Raw genomic sequence first — 19,777 nt, forward strand, 5'->3', positions numbered from 1 at the left:
TATGGGTCGTCATTTTCCTTGGTCCATCGTTCCCCATGTGCTTGACACCGAGTCGGAGGGAGGCGTTTCCTGGTTGAAGGAGGTTCTTTAAAAGCGAAGCTGCACTTAGAAATACCAGACGAAAGAAGAAGAAGTCTGGACAGCTAAGCAGGCCGAGCCGCTGGCATTTTATGTAGAGTTCCCTTTGGCGGCGGTACAACTACACTGTAAACGCAAACTAGCCGGAAATGGAGTTTTAATCAAGTAATGTGCCCTCAAAAGTACTTATAGCAAAAAATGTACTCCCTAGGCATGGTCTAAAAAAGTGGACGAACCTCCATGGTAGTACCATTGCCCATCCGTGTAGCAAAAGGGAGGATTTAGAACGACTTAACACCATTTGTGAGATGGCGTTCGGTTTCTTGTATACAACCACGTCCACAATAAACTCCCCATCTGGGGTAATCATCTCAAGCGGGCGGTCGCCATGTTAGTCTTGTGTTGTTTCCGTGTGCCAGCACTTCAACCGTGGACTAATGCTAATTAGAACGAGAAAGCAGGACGCCACGGTTGCATGCAGCTACAAAACCGATACCGTACGTATACCCGTATAGATGCTTCAGCCAGCGCGATCACAAGCAGACAGCGCGGCCGTGTTGTTTCAATCTGTTTATTTTGGCGGTAGGTGTTGTCAAACTCTGCTGCTAACAAAGAGACAGTTCTCGCCGTTGCAAACAATTGCAATGTTTATCTGCTTCGCTTGCTTGCGCATATATAGACAATTTAAATTCTCGTGCCAGCGCGCCAACGCACCCGACTGCAGCGACTCAACTTGCCCTGGCGGCACGACTTGCTGCCCGGATGTAAACAACCTCCGTGCCTCCGTGCTATCAATGCAGCGCGGCCGGTGACTTGGTGCGGCCGGAGCTTCAAGCGCCTCGCCTTGGGCCATCATTTTTTCTTATTTGAGAAGGACTAGTAGTGCCATTTGGTGGAAAGATTTTTATGTGCCCCTGTCACACGACGAACGGCCGCTAACAACATTTGGATACGGCGACAGCTGTGGACAGCTCGCTGGTAAGTGGTCTGTCATCAGTCGATGCGTTTGTCAAACGTTTGGATAGGGTTAACTGCGAAGTACCCGTGCCGCACACAGCACGTACACGCACGGGCAAAGAAAAAAGCGCACACTCGTTTTATTGTACTTGTTTGTGGCTTTTGGGGTATGCATTCGCATTCTTTTGTAGGCCGGTTTGTAACAGGGCATTCGAGATGACATCGTTTGTCGCGCGCGGCGTCGTTTCAAAGCAACGTGACGGTTACTCAGGTAGCCGAATCGCCTCCGACAGCGGTGCATCGTCGGGCCCGGTCGGTGAATATGGTGGGACTCTGTCTCTCATATGCATCGAACTGCTCGTGTTCCTTTTAGTTAACTGCTCTACTTTGTAATATCTATTTTTTAACGCTCCTGATGGCTTGCCTGTCCAAATATAAGTCTTTGTGTTGTTTTCGTTCAAGGCTCTTACTCATTCTTAGCGCTCTGGTCGGCGAAAGCCGCAGATCAGACGGCCACCCCCTTCGAAAACTGTGCCCTGTAGATTCGGTGGGGTTGTTTGCTCGCTTGAGTGGACTCTTCACATCTAACAGCGTACCGTATTAAGGAAACGGTGACATGAGTAAAAGATGCTATGAGCCTATCGAACGATTAAATGCATATAGTGTGGACCACGACGGCGACGTGGTTCGAAACCGAAATGTTTTTATTCCCTTTCAGATGATAATGAGGGGTCTGTATACAATCGGGGCCCGTCAGTCGCCAGCTAAGGCCACGTAATTAAAAACACAAATTCATGCCCTTATGGAAGAGAACCGAGTTTGCCGTAGCATGACACAAGTCTGCCGGGCGTAAAAAAGGATATCATTTTTTTAGAAGAACAATGCACACACTCTTCTTTTGTTGGTAATAACTTTGTCATAATGAATAGTAAGACCATACACAAAAATTACTCGATTCATCTGACACTCGATTTTGACACGGAGCTTGCAGCTCCAAAAAGTGCACTGTGGTTTTGCGTGACGGTAACTTCTACAATCACGGTAAATTAACTAAGGCAGGTGTGTGTGGCATGCAGCGTTGGTAAGTTTGCGAGAATAGCGTTTCCATTTCAGCTGTTTTTTTTTGTTGCCATGCAATCACAAGTAATTTGGTGCCATGAACGAGGTTTACCTTAGCTAACAAGGCTGTAGTAACGGTTGCGGCTACAAATGACCTTATGCACCAATCATGCTTGTCAGCTCGGTGACAGAATATTAAGGTGTCAGAATACGGATGACTGAGTCGCCTAGCTTATTACTACTGTAAAAAAAGAAAGTGTTTTCTGACCCAGTGAAGGACTTTCCTGTATGACTAGCTTTGTTATGACAGATGAGCATACGTGATGACACAAGCCGTAACAAATTAGCTTTGGATGTAACTCGACGAGGGAAATGGGTGGAGGTATCTGCAAGTATAACTGAAACAGTTTGTGCCTGTCCGGCATGAATTCATTATTTGCTGACGCGATTTTCTTCTGCAGATCCTGATACATGATCGATTTGAATGACTTCATAGATCTTAAGACAGGGTAGACTGTGCTGTACAAGGCAAGGCTGCATTCGGAAACAAAGTTGGCCCCTCCAGCAGAAGTGAGTATTGCCACGGCTTGCAACAGCCGTCCAGCTCGCAAAAGCTGCACTTTTTCTATGAAAGTGAGCCACCATGGTAGGGGAGAGGCAGTGTAAGGGTTTGCATCTTTAACTGTGTGCCCACTCACTTGAATAGATGCAAGCTGGCATCTTAAAGCAAGAAACAGCAGTTAACAAAATCATGCAATACCAAAGTGTTTTTCAGTCAAAAACAAAAACTAATCTATCAACCTACAGAGAATTGCATTTTATCTTCACTGTCATTTAAAGTTGTGCTCGAGTATATTGTGCGGAAGTAATATCTTTTTTATTGCTGCAAAAGCCACGACGGTTAATGTACTGGCACTTGGTTTTATGGAGCCTTTGCATTCCTAATTTAGGTACTGGAATTCGCAGGGAACCTGGCCTTACAATTTTATTACTGTACCCAATTATTAAGTTCATTTAACCATAGTGTCTGTGTTGAATTTTACGTGTGGGGCAATTTTTTTATTTTTTGCTTTTTCAGGCAGATGTTCCTCTGACTCCCTGCCTGCATTCCGTGAACGGGGAAGTTAGCCTCCACATCGATGGCCAGCGTGTCTTGACTTCATCATCTTTACTGGGAGGACTGTGTAGTCTATTTGAATCCTTCTGGGTTTTCAACATTCAATATCCCAAGAAGGCACACAGAGCTCTAACGTTTGTTGAACATGCCTTTTTGGACCTTGCCTGCACCAAACCACGTGTGAAGGATTTAGAACTAATTAAATTTTATCGCATCAATATCGCTCACTAATATTTGTTTTCAATGCTGTAATCATTGGATAGTAGTCAAAAAGAATTCCGTATTATATTTCTGACTTTTTCTTTTTTCTTTTTTTACTTAAAAGGGGATATTTGATGGGCCGTTCTGTATGCTGATAATACAGCTATCTTTCAGTGAAGCAATAATATTAACAAACTAATTTAACTTGAAACAATTATCTAAATAATATTGGCAACTGATGCGAAATGAATCAACTAAAAATTATCCGAAAAACACGAATTTCATGGCTCTTTGTTCTCACTCTAAAGAAGCTGTCGCGATACCACCCATTCTGTACTGTTGTGACTTCCTCTTCGTCACCCCTTGCAGCAGACGACGCTAACCATCATCATTTCATTTCGCTTCACGAGCTGCCGCATGCTCATGTGGCTGCGCCGGCTTGCGCCCGCTTATTCTTCTAGTTTCCATTAAAGCCTCATCGCATCACGACGTGTCGCTCCCCTTCCTGAGTATCGCGCCGCACCTGGAGGACCCAGAGGTCCAACACATGGTGCCGAGAACCCGGGACTTCTAGACGACGCCAAGCCCATCGACGCACGGAGCCGCGAAAGCCCAGAAAACGACGCGGCGCCTGCGATCTTGGCGAGAGTTCCCAGCTGCGTGCGACCGAATGGAGCGGCAACTTTGACGACGCCTCAGACTACGGGCGCAACTGGATGGCCTTCTAGCGGAAGCGGAAGGCCACATAAGAGGACATGGAAAGGCGACACCATCTGCAGTGAGTGCACTTCTTGAGCGAATCGGCGCATTGTACGCACAGATTGAGACAGTGGATGATGCGGTTTTTGAGGAGACACCAGACGACTTGCTCGAGAGTGAGACGTTAGACGCCGGGCAGTACCTCGACAAAGTTGTCACCTTGACGGCTAGCCTACGTTTTAAGATGCAGGATTGCCGATCTTCGACGCTACGCCCGACGACCGTTCTTCCAATACCAACGGGCAAGCGCACATCCCCACAAGACCATCCACTACAGGACTTAGATGCACGGAACATAACTCGGGTGCCTTTTGGAGCTGCTTCGAGTCCTGTAGTTCTAACGGCTACTTTGAACCACCAGCTTCAATCTGTGGTAGATTGGCACCCAACGACAGCCCGACTACCGCAAGACTCCACCTGTATGAACGATCCCCCCATTGAAGCAGACCCCACTAACGAATCGATCAGGATGCACAAGGATGAAATCTCCCGCGGAGCTGCCATGAACATTTGCAAACCAGCGAGCAAAGCCACTGCGGTCGTTTCCACCTTCGAGCATAGAATGACTTCACAGGGAAAATTCCTCTACTCGCCTCCGGGAACCCTAAAAGTGCTAAGCAGTCTTCGGAACCAGAGCTTCGATACACTTTCGCTCAAGTCCAAGATAATCCTGCACTCCAGCGAGTTGGAGCCGCAGCCAGCAGAAAATCTACGTGAGCGAACGTCTGAATTACGAATAGAGTGCAAGAGACGCAAACGCAGAAAGAAAGAACGAGTCAGAAGACGTCATGCCGAGCACAGAGGGAGGCTTCAAGTGAAAGTTCACATGGTCCAGACAAGGAGCACAAAACCCTCGGTCGTTCAAACCCTCACAACGGGAACCTGGCTTGCAAACGAACCATGGCGTGACTTGAAGGTGCAGCAACACGCCCGATGGTATAAGCACCGGTGGCGGCAAAAACGATCTCGGCATAAGAGGAGTGATGATACCAAGGATATCACGCCAAACCAAGCAAGAGAGACGCCCTTGAAGAAAAACTTGGGCTACGCTGTGAAAGGCAATGTCCAACACAACTCTGTAGTTTGGGGCAAATCTCATTGGTGGACTTGATGGCATCGTCGGGCCCAGCAGTGTGCGTTTTCCTGGGGCACTACACCCAAGCGTCCCGAACCGCTACTTAACCCTTTGGAAGCCCCTTAGCGCCATCTGTCGGCGGGGGAGACTGTTGTGACTTCCTCTTCGTCACCCCTTGCAGCAGACGACGCTAACCATCATCATTTCATTACGCTTCACGAGCTGCCGCATGCTCATGTGGCTGCGCCGGCTCGCGCCCGCTTATTCTTCTAGTTTCCATTAAAGCCTCATCGCATCACGACGTGTCGCTCCCCTTCCTGAGTATCGCGCCGCAGCTGGAGGACCCAGAGGTCCAACATGTACTATATCATTGCAATTAACCCGTCCGACTCGGTCACTTTTCTTGGCGCATTTGTGTCTTTATCAAAACGCACTGGTATTTTCCGCAGCATATTTTTCGTTCTTTATATTACTCATTTATCCATAGCCATCTCACTGCAGTCTGTCTCCTACATCATTTATCTCTTGTGCCTTTACCACCTACAAAATGCTTGTTACCTTTCAATATCAAATCGTAGCTCAGCTCTCACTCATTTCACCACGAATTGAAAAATTGTTTTGTTGTTGTAAACCACTGCAACCATTTTTTCTTCACTTTGTGTACTTAGTACTGATGCGTACTGATAAGTTCTGATAAATACTGACGCGTTCTCGATCCTCTAGTATTATATAATGATTTCACTTACCATGCGGTTGTGTTTGTGCCTATCTGTTTTTCAAGTATTTCCAGTTCTTGTATTATTATTGTTTCTACAATTTGTTCAACTAGCAGACAGCTCTTGCTCATTTCACCACCTACTGATTTTATTTTTTTTGTTGTAAACCACTGCAACCATTTTTTTCACTGTGTACTGAGCGCTGATGCGTACTGATAAGTTCTGATAAGTACTGACGCGTTCTCGACCCGCTAGTATTCTATAATGATTTCACTTACCATGCGGTTGTGTTTGTGCCTATCTTTGTTTTTCGCGTATTTCCAGTTCTTGTAGTAATATTGTATCTATACGGTTTGTTCAACTAGCATCGTATTGCTGTCTTCAATTCCTAACTGGCGTGTTATTTAGCAATGTACCATTTGTGATTTCTAATATGAGGTCGCCATAAGTATTTATTTCGGAACCTCCTTGTGTACACCATGTACCATGTAAATTTGTCTGCGAAAGTTCGTTTGAAATAAACCTGAAATCGAGAAAAACCGTGTGAAATCAGTACTCCCGCAGGGAACTAGAAATTCTCCCTTGTGGCCTTGAAAACCTCCTTTCGGAAGGCCTACAAAACTCCCCAAGCTTTCGTCAAACTCCATTCAAAAGAAGTAAATGCTTCCCTTGAACCTCCTAAAAACGCCATTAAACTCACATAAGTACTTCCAAAGGGAGCCATAAAAGGCTCCTATTCAACCGCCTAAAAATTCCATAAACATCACTTAAAAACGCCCTTCAGGAATTAAAGAATACTCCATTTTGACCTCCTTAAATTCTCCGGAACATTTCTTAACACTCCCTAAATACCTCCTTTCTATAACCTAAAAACGCCCTGTTTTGAGGAGGTAAACAAAACCTCCCTGTTCCATGTAGTAAAAAAACTCCTACAAGGAGGACCACTAGGGGACAGGCGAAAAAGAACCTCCAGAGAGTATATGGGAGGAAAAATAGTTTAGTGTAGCGAAGTCTCGGCAGCATTAGTACGATTTGTGAGGCCAGGAGCAGACGATAGGTGGCGCGTGCATTTCGGTTCATTGACGGCGCAGCCAGTTCTCGATTGCGATTATATTGTTCCGTTGCAAGAAGTGTAGCAGGCGAAGTTGGGGCAAGGACAAACTGAGATTTATTTAGGCGAACTTGTGCCTGTAGAAAGAAAGCCACCAAAAAGACGTGGAGTCACACGAAGCGCTGATCAGCCAAATCAGCGTTCCAAAGCACGAGCCGTTCCACGAACTCTCCGGCACGCGCCACGTGGATGAGCCTTTCGTCGTCGTCGTCTTCGTGGCTCCGTCTCATAGCAGACGCACTCGTGACATTTGCCCCCCTCTCTAAAGGGCATCGTCCCGATGCTCAGGGTTGTAGCTACACGTAGAAAATGGTAGAAAACGGGCACAGTCCCTGAGTGTGACGGCGTGAACGTCGGCTCATCTTGAATAATAGGGTTTCATGCGCACCACGTGAACGGTTTCAGGCTGAAGTTTACGACGTCCTGCGGGTACAGTGCTGACCGGGATAACTTCATACGTAACGTCACTCAGCCGACGCAGAACTTTGTATGGCCCAAAGTACCGTCTAAGCAGCTTTTCTGAGAGCCCTCGGCGACGAACAGGACTCCACACCCACACACGGTCACCATGTTGGAAGTCCGCGTGCCTGTGGCGGAGATTATAGCGGTCGGCGTCATGGCGTTGCTGATTGCTTGTGCGCACGCGAGCAAGTTGCCGTGCCTCTTCCGCTCGCCGTGTAAACTCTTCCGTGTCGACATGGTCGTCGCTATCGGCATGTGGTAGCATAGCGTCCAACATGGTCGACACTTCGCGACCGTAGAGTAACCTAAAGGGCGACATTCGTGTCGTCTCCTGTCGCGCCGTGTTGTATCCGAAAGTTACGTACGGCAGAATGGCATCCCAGGTTTTATGCTCGACATCTACGTACATGCAGAGCATGTCCGTGATCGTTTTGTTCATGCGCTCCGTCAAACCGTTGGTCTGCGGATGGTATGCGGTTGTCTTCCTATGAGAAGTCCCGCTGAGCGTCATGACAGCTTCCATGAGCTGCGCCGTGAAGGCTGTTCCGCGGTCTGTGATTACAATCGATGGAGCGCCGTGTCTGAGCACGATGTTTTCGAGGAAGAAGTGGGCCACTTCTGCAGCTGTTCCTCGTTGTAAGGGCCTTGTCTCGGCGTAGCGGGTGAGGTAGTCGGTTGCGACGACTACGAATTTGTTCCCGGAAGATGAAAGTGGGAAAGGTCCCAAAAGGTCCATTCCAACTTGTTCAAAGGGTTTTTCAGGAATCTGAACTGGTTGAAGCAAACCGGCTGGTCGTCCCGGTGGCGGTTTCCGTCGTTGACAATCACGGCAGGTACGGACATAATGTCTAACGGTGACGGAAAGCCTTGGCCAATAATATTTCTCCTGGATTCGGGCCAACGTGCGAGTGAAGCCTAGATGACCCGCGGTGGGTTCGTCATGACACGCTTGTAATATTTCATTACGTAGCGTTGCGGGGACGACTAGGAGGTGGGCATTGCCATTAGGGGTGAAGTTCCTCTTGAAGAGCACATTGTTCCGCAACGAGAAGGATGACAACCCTCTTGTGAAGGCTTTTGGAACACTACTTGTCTGTCCCTCCAAAAAGTCGATGAGTGGCCGCAGTTCTGGGTCTTCGCGCTGCTTCTGGGACATGGTGGTCGTGTTCACAGCTCCCAAGAACGGAATGTCGTATTCTTCATCGTCTGCAGGCGTTACTGGAGCTCGGGAGAGACAGTCCGCATCGGAGTGCTGTCGTCCAGATTTATAAACGACAGTTATGTCGAATTCTTGGAGCCTCAGGCTCCAGCGCGCAAGGCGCCCCGAAGGGTTTCTAAGGCTCGTCAACCAGCATAGTGAATGATGGTCGCTTACGACTTGAAACGACCGTCCATACAGGTAAGGTCGAAATTTCAACACCGCCCATACAACCGCAAGGCATTCTTTTTCAGTTGCCGAGTAGTTCGACTCCGCACGGGAGAGCGTCCTGCTTGCGAAAGCAAGAACCTTTTCGGCACCATCTTGCTTTTGTACTAAAACTGCTCCTAATCCGATATTGCTTGCGTCCGTGTGGATGCTGGTTGCTGCGTCTTCGTCAAAATGGGCTAACACCGGCGGTGTTTGCATGCGCTGCTTCAGCTCATCAAATGCCGTTTGCTGTTCCTTGTTCCACACAAATGGGGTATCATCTCGGGTTAGGCAGGTTAACGGGGCTGCAATGTGAGAAAAGGCTGGAATAAATCGGCGGTAATACGAGCAGAGTCCCAAAAAGCGGCGTACGCCTTTCTTGTCCGTAGGTTTCGGGAAATCGGCGACAGCTGCAATTTTGTCAGGGTCTGGCTGTACTCCTTCGTGGCTAACGACGTGGCCTAAAAAGCGGAGCTTCTCGTAACCGAAATGGCACTTCTCCGGCTTGAGTGTGAGTCCGGCGGAACGTAATGCCTGGAGGACCAAGCAAAGTCTTTCCAAGTGCTCCTCGAAAGTGGCGGAAAAGACAACAACGTCATCGAGGTACACAAGGCACGTTTGCCATTTCAGGCCGGTCAAGACAGTGTCCATGAGACGTTGAAATGTTGCTGGAGCTGAGCATAAACCAAAAGGGAGAACCTTAAATTCATAAAGTCCATCCGGTGTCACAAATGCAGTTTTCTCCCGGTCCCGCTCATCGACCTCGATCTGCCAGTAACCACTCCTGAGATCCATCGACGAAAAATACCGTGCGTGGCGCAGTCTGTCAAGGGAGTCGTCGATTCGCGGTAGCGGGTACACATCCTTCTTGGTGACTTGGTTTAGCTTGCGGTAGTCGACACAGAAGCGCAGACTACCATCTTTCTTCCGCACCAAAACAACAGGAGAAGCCCAGGGGCTTTGCGATGGCTGTATCACATCGTCCTCCAGCATTTGTTTTACCTGGTCCCGTATAGCGTCTCGTTCCTTGGGAGAGACACGATACGGGTTTTGGCGAACAGGTCTCCCATCCTCCATGGTAATGATCCGATGCTTCGTAAGGGGCGTTTGTCGTACCTTGGTTGTAGAAGAGAAGCAATCAATAAACTGTTGTAATAGTTCCAGCAGGCATTGTTGCTTCGTGGCTGGTAGATCAGGGCATATGTCGAAGACGGAGGGTTCACCGCCACCTGGCGCTGTTTCGGCCTGTAAGGCTAGACATCCGAAGTTTTCTTCAATGTTCTCAAAGCGTGCTACGGCGGTTCCTTTGGAGATTTGCTGGCGTTCGTTGCTGAAGTTTGTAAGAAGTACTTCGGTGCAATTATCATTTAGGTGCACTACTCCTCGTGCGATCGAGATGCCACGGGTAAAAAGAAGGTCACTTGTTGCTTCATCTATCCCTTCGCCACACCACGAACCCTCGCACTTCACGGAAACCAAGGCGCATGACCTCGGTGGCAAGACGACGTCTTCATCAACGATACGCAAGGTCGACGAGCATTGTTCATAATCGAGGTCTCGAGCCGTGACGTCGTTAGAGAATGTGACTAGGCGCTCTGGGATATTGATAATGGCGTGATATTCTCGCAGAAAGTCCATTCCCAAGATAAGGTCTTTACAGCACTGGGGAAGGATGACGAAAGTGCCGACAAAATTCGCCTTACTTATATGGATTCTCGCAGTACACTTGCCCGTCGGCGTCATTACATCGCCGCCTGCGGATCGAATCTGTGGCCCAGTCCACGGCGTTTTGACTTTTCTGAGCTTGTCTGCGAGTCCTTGGCTCATTATCGAAAAATCTGCGCCAGTGTCCACCAGAGCAGTTACTTCCTGCCCGTCGATTAAAACAGAAAGATCGGCGCTCACCACTTCATCGGCGCATTCTTCCGCCGTACGCCTATCGACCGCCGGCGACATTGGAGGGTCTTCGCAGCTCCCATCGACAGCAACCTTGCCTCCATAGGTTGCCGGTTCTAGTTTCCCCGGTGGGGACTTGGAGACCTCCCCCTTGACGCATCCTGAGAGCTTTGACGATTGAACGAAGTGTTCAAGCGAGCTGGCGAGGGCGAGCGTGGTCGCTGTCTCACAGACTGCTCTTGCCTCGCCGCGAGATAGGCGTCAATTTCAGGTGGTCGTTCCCCGAAACGAGGAGGGCGACAAGCGGCGGGTGAAAAACCGGCAAGTCCAATCTCGCGGTATGGGCAGCGACGGTACACGTGACCCGCCTCGCCGCAGTGGTAGCATAGCGGTGTTTGGTCTGCCGTGCGCCATACGTTGGTCTTGCGTATCGGTGGCTGGAAGATTGGCTCAGTGCGGGACCATGTCCCAGAAGGCGGCTTTCGTTGCGTTGGGAAAGAGGGCCGTGCAGACGAAGGACGACCCAGGGCATTCGCATAGCTCACTTGTAAAACTTCTTGGCTGGGTTCAGGTGGGGCAATCGCTTGACGAATCTCTTCGCGGACGACCTCAGCGATGGTAGCAATGGCTGGCTGCGAGGAACTCGTGGTAAGCTTTCTCAGTTCTTCTTGGACGATGCTCCGGACGAGGTCACGCAGCGAATTTTCGTTGGCTGGGGAAATAAAGGCGGCGTGCGCCGAAGTTGCATTGTCCATTCGGTTGTATTGGCGGCAGCGATCCCGCAGAGCTCGTTCGATGGCGATAGCTTCTTTTATAAACTGCGGCACAGTCTGTGGCGGGTTTCGCACGAGTCCGGCAAAGAGCTGCTCCTTCACTCCGTGCATAAGGTACCGGAGCTTTTTCGGCTCGGACATGTCGGGATCGGCTCGGCGAAAAAGACGCGCCATGTCCTCAGCGAACATTGCCACACTTTCGTTTGGCTTCTGCACGCGCGATTCAAGGAGTTGCAATGCGTTGTCCCTACGATCTGCGTTAGGGAATGCCTCGCGAATGTCGTGGTGGAAGTCGTCCCACGTTCGAAGGCTCGCTTCATGGTTCTCAAACCATACACGGGCACCGTCCTCTAGCGAGTAGTAGATGTTTCTTAGTTTGTGGACGGCATTCCAGAGGTTGCATGAAGCAACTCGTTCGTACTGGTCTAGCCAGTCGTTGACGTCTTCGTACACTTCGCCATGGAAGCTAGGTGGCTGCCGAGGTTGTTGGAAAATCACCTGTGAGTTGTTGGACTCCATGGTTTGCGTTTCGCGAGCTTGACGCGACTGAGCGTTCCCAGGCATGAGGCCGAATTCAGGGGTTAGGCCCAGAAGGCGACGGCTGCTGCGATGGACAGGCGTGTCGATGAGAAGAGGACTGACGGGGCTAGATGAGCGGCTGCCGGTAGGACTGCTGGACATACCCCGCACCTCCACCAGTGTTCCGTTGCAAGAAGTGTAGCAGGCGAAGTTGGGGCAAGGACAAACTGAGATTTATTTAGGCGAACTTGTGCCTGTAGAAAGAAAGCCACCAAAAAGACGTGGAGTCACACGAAGCGCTGATCAGCCAAATCAGCGTTCCAAAGCACGAGCCGTTCCACGAACTCTCCGGCACGCGCCACGTGGATGAGCCTTTCGTCGTCGTCGTCTTCGTGGCTCCGTCTCATAGCAGACGCACTCGTGACAATATGCTGTTTTTCCATTCAGATACTTCAGTTTATTTTCACTTTCGTGTAACGGGCGCTGAAGTCTTCCTTACCGCGGTTCATTGCCAATCCCTCACGTAGGTGCGTGCGATGTTGCAAGAAACATAACAACACGCACGCTCACGGGCGCTCGGCATTTTTTGTATTGTTTCTATTCATTGACGGTGCCACTAAGAGCGGAAATAGCTCTGCTCTTAAAATGGCGGCAGGCTAGCTCAGCTAAGCCTAGATATATGCAAAGCGAAAGCCGCGCTTAGTTTGGTTAGGTCTTGGTTTCACGTGTTTACCTTTGACTCAGCAGGAATTATTACACTATTCGTCCAAAGCCAACTTGTCTATGGTTTTGGTTCCACTGCCGGTGTTTGTCGAGCGGAACAGCTCCCTCTTCTGCAGTCTCGAACGCTAGCTTCGCGCGCTTGATATTCTGGACCCCCTTCAGAGAAGGAGCTCGTGCGGCATCAGCGTGGCAGTGATACGCCATTTTCCGACGACAGCTCGAGGCTTCCACATACCGCGCAAGGATAAGAGAAGACGGCCCAGACTCGTTCTCTCTCATCCATGGACAAGCTCACATGGGTACCGCAAGTCACGTGTTCAGGCGGCGACCTAGCTGCGGATAGCGCATGCGCCAGGCCGGGAGCGGCGGTGGCGACGGCTTGTGAACGCGGCCGACGGCCGAGCAGAGCCCGGTGAGTCACTGGATGCATTTCTAAAGATACGGCGCAGCTACTGTCAAATGAAGGTAAGCTTTTCCACGAGTGCAAAACCGCTCTGCGAGGGTTTAAAGGGGTCCTGAAATGCCTTCCGCCGATGCATGGATGTACATGTAACCAAATAAAGCAATGTATTAGCAATCTCCTCCTGCAAGAATTTTGTTAAAGCGTTGAGTATTAGCTGAGAAATCGTAAATCAAAAACCGCGAATTATCGTCGCGCCGTATTTCCTCCTCCTTTCAACTGTTTCTTCGCTGTTGGCCTCCCCTCCCATGATGCTCCGCTCCTCAGCGGTGACGTACTTCCGCTATTGCGCTCCCACAGACTGCCGTCTGCTACGGGCCAGCTCTTTCGGCTTTTTCATCTCTGTAGACACCATGGACACAGGCTGGAAAAGCGAACGAATGACCTGGCCGCATGTGTGCGGCCTGGCCTTGCCCTTTAGCGGTGTACGTAGCTGCAGTTGGTATCGGCGGCGAACTCGCAGCCGCGTGGGGAGAATCGTGCGCTCGTTCCCTTTGGTGCACCCCGCACTGTTTATCCAAAAAGCGCGGTCTCAGATGTGGCCCCGCTGGTGCCGGGTGGTATTTTGCGGTGGTTGTAATTCCTACTACCGACGGCATGTGAAAAAAGACATTTTCAACCGACACAGAACCCGTGCACAAAACGCGCCGGATCGGATCGCTTTATCAGCGGCGATGAACGTGAAGGCGAAGAGCAAACCAACGCTGCACTCGATCAGCGAGAACCCGTGTTCTGACAAGCTGCACCCATGTGTTGCATTCAACACTGACGGGAAAGCGTTTGTTTGCACTTGTTTGGATAGTCGTAAAATGTCCAAACACTCCGGCACTCCGCTAGCAGATCAGCCGGCGAGACATTTCGGAAAACATTTGACAGATGGCGCCGTATGCATTAGTGTGTCGCTACGCAAAACTGATGAGACGCTCTACTAAAACTCCCAGCGCGGTGTCACGTAGCGGGACGCAAAAATTTAGCGTTTAGCGTATGCAAAGGCCACAAACGCTGTACTAAAACTCTATTAGCAGCAAAATAGCGTGCGTATGTGAAACCGCTTGCGTTTACAAAGCTGCACGCCGAGCGCGTCCGTTTCAAACCTAGTGACATCGTTTAAATACACTGGCAAGCACAGAGTAACGTAGTCAGATATCAACCGTATGCTCAGGCGACAAGCAAGAGCTTGTTTTATGTGGGGCGGAGATTGCGCATAAAGGCCCGTTCGCACTTGCGACGAAAGCGAGTGAGAGCGGCAAGAATTCCTTCACTTTGTCGCGCGACGATCGTTTTTGTCGAATGGTCGGGACAAATTTTGGTTGCGCGACAGAATTCCCGTCGCTTTCGCTCGCTTTCGTCGCAAGCGGGAATGGAAAGTTCTGCCGCTGCCGTCTGCTATGCAGCTCGGAGGTAACCGCGCGATCTGCTCGGGCCGGATGAACGCGCACACTCCCGCACGGCAGCGCCCCAAGCGGCAGACGGCCGCGTACATCGCTCCCGGCGCCCGCCTGGAGCCCGGCCTCGGCACACTAGCCAGTATATTTAAGGCACTATAATGGAGGAAAGATTTTTTGCTTCCGATGAACCTAGTTCTTTGCCCCTGTGTTTTTAAATACGTGAAGTGGTTAGCACGTCGTCCTCACGCAGCTCTGTATCGTCGTAGCATCGCTGATTGTCCGAACGAAGCTTGCAGCTAAGCCAATGCAGCGACCGAAGCTGTGTGTGTGTGTGTGCATCGCCTCCTGTGTGTTGTGGACGCGTTCGTTTCGCGATGATATGCGACATTGTACTTCTGCGGGTGGATAGTGCTTCCCATGGTCTGGATTATCTTTCTCGAACGACGTACCACTCAACCTCGCATGGGGTATGTGCAGTGTGCCTGGCTAAAAGCCTTCTCGCTTGCGCGCCAGAGTTGTGACTTGCTGCTCGTCCCCGCAAACCGGGTGTTAGGTGAGTGCCGAATTTACGACGGGCAGGAGGAGGCAACTCATCGTCTGTCAATCGCGGTTCAGACTTGCAACGCATGTTGTGACGTTGCGTTCGTTCGAAACGCATCTCTGGATTGTTTTGAAGTTGAATAAAATGTACGCGTCAAACCCGGGCATTCGGCTCAGGGCGTTCTCTGCGATTGCACCAAATAAGTGCCACGGGACTTTCTTTATGGTACGTACTCACGTAAGATAAAATCCACGTCGTGTTATGGCCGTGTTGCATTCAATACAAACGGTTAAGCGTTTGTTTACACTTGTTTCGTTTGTCGTAAAATGTCAAAGCACTCCGGCACTCCGCTGGCAGATCAGCCGGCGAGCCGACGCTGAGCAGACGACTCATCTCTTTGCCGGAAGTGCGTGAAAAAGCCGCCCAATAGCACGATGTCTAGCTCATGACGAACATCTGGAAATCGATGATGTAGACATGTGAAGATGGCGGCGTCCAAAAACACGAAGGAAAGGGTGAGAAAAAAGCGACAAACTTTGCAACAAAAGTGTGAGCTTTCCGCTGCGCGTAAAAGAGTAATACTTGGCACAGGTGACGTTGGCGACCCAGTCTAGCGATTGCGCTAGTTCATTTAGTGTGCTCAAAATGCCTTTCAGGGCCCCTTTAAATCTTTGCTATAAACGATGCTACAAAAGGAACGCAGAAACGGAAGGCGCATTGCTGCGGCGAGCGAATCACGCAGTGCAACTCCATGCTGGCGATAACTACAGCTTTGGCAGTGTTCACACACGCTATGAAAAGAATGAAAGGGTTTACCGGCAGCGTTGCAGATTTCCTTTACGTAACAACAACTTGAACACCCAGTCATTAAAAAAAGTACGTAACGGCTTAGCGCACAATGCAGTAATAAATTTGGTGACTGCTACATGGACCTTTTTTTCCAAATATCACAGCCATTTTAAACCGATCTTCGTGTTGTTAGAGATGCTGTCACAAATGTACTACAGTATTCTGGATCCCTCGAGAATTGCTTGACGCTGAAGTTCACGCCGCTATGATCTAAAGTGATTGCAGCTTATGCTGTGTGTCGGGCCTAGTTAGGTCAAACTGACATATTTTGCTGACGCGTTGAGAGACCTCGGGTCATATCTGGTGCAGGCATTTTAAAGGAACACTAAAGTGAGTTTGTCAAACTTCTGTTTGTGTTCGCATTGCATAGAGTGGCTCAATTAAACACTTTTAACCGTTATCCGTCTGATAAATTACTATTTACTTTGAAAACCTGAAACAAGAAAATGGCTAGGGGACATTTACGGTGACTGCAGCGCCTACAGCAATGATTCGAAATTATGCGTATTCGTTTACGATGTGATTGGTTGCTCACCCTTGACATCTCAGCAATCGGCAAAGCGCGCCTTTGCCGTGTTGTAGGCTGTAAAATAGGCCAGATATGCCCCCTAGGACTGCTTAACATAAAACTGTTTGCTAGCCAAGGTAGACGGGGTGGCTGGACTCCCTCCACGTAATCAGAGACACGCTCAACTGCGAGTAGTGTCGCCCCCGAATACGGAGCTTGCGTGGGTCGTCCTGTATGTTAAGAGGCTCGTTTCCACTAGGCTGACAGTCGGCTGATTCGGCGCTGCGTCAGCAGGCTGTGAGTGCTTATGTCAACAGTAGGCCTACGGCGTCCTTCATGGCAAAACCGTCAGTGCCTGTCCGCACGAAGTCGGCCAACTCACTCTTTGAGCAATCAATGTTCCAGCGAAAAATGGTAAATAAAATATAGAGAAACTTAACTAAATACGAATAAAATACTTAATGAACCAATTCCACCGCCGACTAGAACCAGGTCATTGCGTTGCCGGGAGGAAGGGCAAAATAAATGGGACGACCAAATCTTCACGTATACCATCATGATCACCATCATCATCATCAAAAACAATACGAACATCCTTTTTAAGTCCACTGGAAGACGAAGGCCTTCCCAATTGACCTCTAACCCCTCCTGTCCCGCGCTGCCCGGGTCCATTCTTTGCCCCCGAATTTCCTTATATCTTCTCTCCATCGAGTTAATGGCCTTCCCCTTATAGTCCTTCTCTCAATATATAATCTGTTACCCTCATGGTCCACCTATAGTCAGTTCGGCTTATCGCTTCGCCAGCACAATTCAATTTCTTCGTCTTATTTTGAGTTATATATTCTACTCGAGTTTGCTCCCTGATCCACGATGCTCGCTTTGTTCCTAAGCGTTAGTCCTATATTTATTCGCTTCATGGCCCACTCACGTTTGGCCCACTGAAGTTTCCTAAGGCGCCAAGTTTCCCCTCCGTACGACATAACCGGCAATGCTCATTGCTTGTACTGCATAGAAGGGACCTAAACCCTTAGTTGAAAAAGAATGGAACGTTGTCGTCGCAAGTAGAACCTTAGGAAAGCTGGGGCAATATACTTCAGGGAATGCTTAGTGGGGTGGGCCCATGTGTCTCGGCTGTGACTGTTTGACATCGGTGCAAAATCACAATCGGTCGTTGGCGCTACATAAAATTTTAAATTTGACACCAAATAATTTTCCTAAGGTAGTTGTCGCTGTTGACGTTCTTTTCTGAAGAAGCGCCGAAGAGCTGCTGAATATACCAGGCTTTGACCTTCTATGCTATTTTAACTACTTTTTTTGTTGAACATAGTGTTTTCGAACGGGCTACGTTCGGTGATCCACGCTTGTATACCTCGTTCTCCATATTGTTCCAGGCGAGCACATTGTCATCTCTGACGCTCGGTATGACGCGCGCTGCTCGTTTTTGTCTCACTAGTTTTGCATTGCAAATGTGCCTTTAGCGCCGCGTGGCTCCAGCAGAGATACCACCTTTGCTTTGGACTTTCCAGCACTGGCTTCAATTCTGACACTTTCTGCCTAGTTTAGCTGCTTTGTGTCGCAGCCGCACCTTTCGTGGCGTGTTACTGTGTCGTCGTTATTTACCACAAAGCGATCGTTTACCAAAAAATGGGGTGCGCTGACTCTTTATGGAATAAGGTACTGCGCTGTTTCCACACGTTCACAGCCATGCCATTAAAGTTGTTTTGGTTGCTCTTGTTTTTGTAACTTACCAAACACGTTCATTGGCCATGGAACGGGAGCTCAGGTGGGCTAATGTTACCGCTTCACCAACCTTCGAAAACAAAGAACTAAAAACGCAAAAAATTGTAGAACAGGGTTCGTGGAGTGACAACTCAATGTGGTCGCATGTGAGAAAAATAGTTTCGGACTGGTCGAGTAGAACCCACTTTCGAGCGAAGCTGTGGCGTGTGCACTCTTCTTGCTGACGTAATTCGCGCCATGGGAAAAGAAAGAAAAGGGAAGAAAGGCGCAAAAACACGAAATTGTGGGAAGCAAAGGTAGCCACAGTAATTAGCATGAAAAGACAAAGAAACAAAAGCAAATAAACAGAAGCAATTGTGATGCAGAAGTAAACATTTGTTTAATAAATATCGCCGGGCTGTGCCTTCAAAGCAGGTCGGCTTTCTTAAGTGCCCAGATATATTTCCGTGCCTTCGGCTCTTTTGTGCGTTCATAGTGGTGGTAAATGAACCTCATTTCTCTTTTTGGTCTTAAAAGAGTTTAAGGCCTAATGAACCGGAGGATTCTTTCGGAAATCTTCGTTGTAGTGCCCTCCAGTTGACATCTACCCTAACATCTACCCAGCGAGATTCTGCGTGTACCAACGCGTGGTGAAATTGTGGAAAGAGTTCCGACATTCTTTAAAAGCTGCGTCTTTGGGAAACATACAACTCACACGTTTGTGAATTTGGTAATTGAGAGGTTGCGTTTACTCGGTTCCGATGTAGAGTTCTGCAGCTGAATTTTCATATGCACCTGGCTGATGTGACCTCCTTTCTTTCTGCTCGAACCGGTGACTGCCAAACATTAGGTCATTTTTTCTCGCATCGAGGCCATTTTCTCTAATTGAAAAAGTACCTTGTCGCTCTAACCCAACAACTTTAACGTATTTTTCCAATATCAGTTCGCCTTTTGTGTGTGGTCTCATCCCTGGACAGAGTTCAGTTCTTGCCATCAAAGGAGTACTGAAAGTAGGAATTTATGTTCCCTTTTAACTTCTTTTATCGATGGCTTATGGCCTCGCCTAATGGCCTCGCAAACCCGAAAGAGTGCGTTAAATACTTCACCGGGCAATTAATAAATACATCAAACGGCTTGAAAATCCGCGCTTTTGGTTTCCATCCGCTCCTGCCCGGAGAGCGTGTATCACCAAGCCACGTACGACCTCACAGTTTTTTGCAGACGTCAAGTAACTACAAGACCGGTTAACCCGTTGTTCGGACCACTTCTCCACAAGTGCTTAGCGGCTAAATCGGCTGAAGGCGTTGAGGCATCCGATAGCTGCGAATATTGCATGACAGATTGGCGATTCTCTGCTATATCGCGACTCCTTTACGGCATGTGAAACATCGTTTTTGGAAGAGCGCCTTTCTGGGGAGGCGGTGGGGGGAGGTGGGGATTAGTATAAGTAGTAGTATA

This window comes from Haemaphysalis longicornis, unplaced genomic scaffold (assembly GCF_048455015.1).
Source record: "Haemaphysalis longicornis isolate Haplotype H1 unplaced genomic scaffold, Haemaphysalis longicornis Haplotype H1 scaffold_8, whole genome shotgun sequence".
Taxonomy (NCBI): domain Eukaryota; kingdom Metazoa; phylum Arthropoda; class Arachnida; order Ixodida; family Ixodidae; genus Haemaphysalis; species Haemaphysalis longicornis.